Consider the following 1,436-nt stretch of genomic DNA (forward strand, 5'->3'; position numbering starts at 1 on the left):
GAGCAAGGCCCAAGAGCAGCCATGGCACCGCACGGCAGGATGGCACAGCCTTTGGAGTGGCACCCCACAGAGCAGGGAGCTCTGGCACCCCAGGGGTGTGGGGCAGGCACCCATCTTTGTCTGCAGGGTAGCAGAGGCTGTGCTGGTGGCTCCCCCAGGGCCTCATGCATGGATGACACTGTCTGATGTCACCCCACAGCCCTGCAACCCTTTGGTGCAAGTGGTGCCCTCGGCAATGACTCCATCCCTCCTGCGCCCATAGGGTGGTTTCAAGCGGCCGTGCCTGTCTTTTCTCCATGGCACCGCCTGGCACCCTGTGCGCCAGCCCAGCACCAGGCACCGCTTTGCCCCAGCACAGCCAGGCTGGGCTGCAGCAGCAAGACTGTGAAGCCGCGTGGCACCCAGGGGGACAGTGCCTGCCTTGTTGCTGCCCCCGAGGCAGGCAGTGGCCGGGGAGCGGTTCCCACTGCCCCAGCCGGGTTCTTCTCCTCCCTCCTGGGCGGGGAGAGCGGACAGGAGATAAAAGGGAGACCAAGGCCAGCTGGTCATTGCTGAGAGCCACTGGGGCTAGGAGCCAGGTCTGGCCAGAGGACGGCAGCGAGAACTACGGTATTGCGGGGTTATTCTCGTGGGGGAGAGGGTGGGGGATTGGGGGTGCATCCATCCCAACCAGACACTGCAGCCCCCCGCTCCCTCCACATCTCTCTGGATCATTCCTCCCAGCCCTGTGTCCTGCCCCTGGCCATTGAATGTCCTGTACCCTGGAGGAAAAGGGTGCATCTTGGGGGAGGCAAGGTTAGGGGGTCTGTGTGAGGAAGGGGCTTCAGGTGAATATTGAAAGCAGGGGGTTAAAGTCTATGTGCACCCACAAAGCACTTTGTGGGGCATCAAGGACTTTCAAGGTTACTTGAAGGTGAAACTGTCCCTGTCCCAGTGACTCCCCACTGGTGGCCAAAACGATAGAAACTTCATCCCTACCCATCTCTGGGTTAAAGATAGACACCCAGCCAGGACTGGGTTTGGTTTGGGAGTCAGTGAGGTGGAGAACGCCCATGAGGAGTGCAGGACCATCATCCCCTGACATGCGGAGCGGGTGCCTCACCACTAGAGGACACCCGGGCACCTGGTTGTGGCAGCGAGTGCCCACGAAAGCTGACAAGGGTGTTGTGCTTGTCGGGAGCTAGGCACATGAGCTAAGACAATCTTCTAACATAGTCCCCCTTTCCTCACCGCCCTGGTGTGGGGCTACCGGCTCCCAGTGCCGTGCTGGGGCCATTCCAACACTGCTCACCAGTCTGTCTGCCCCAGAGGGAGGTGCAGGGTGGCCAGGAAGACCCCACTGGGTTGAGCCCTGGGACGAAGCTGAGAGTAATGCCCCGTTTCCTCCTGCCAGGGCCAGGGGTGCAGGATGGGGCTGCTGATGCTGGCCCTGGCCG

The sequence above is a fragment of the Merops nubicus genome, unplaced genomic scaffold, assembly GCF_000691845.1.
Source record: "Merops nubicus isolate BGI_N331 unplaced genomic scaffold, ASM69184v1 scaffold41316, whole genome shotgun sequence".
In the NCBI taxonomy this organism is placed as follows: domain Eukaryota; kingdom Metazoa; phylum Chordata; class Aves; order Coraciiformes; family Meropidae; genus Merops; species Merops nubicus.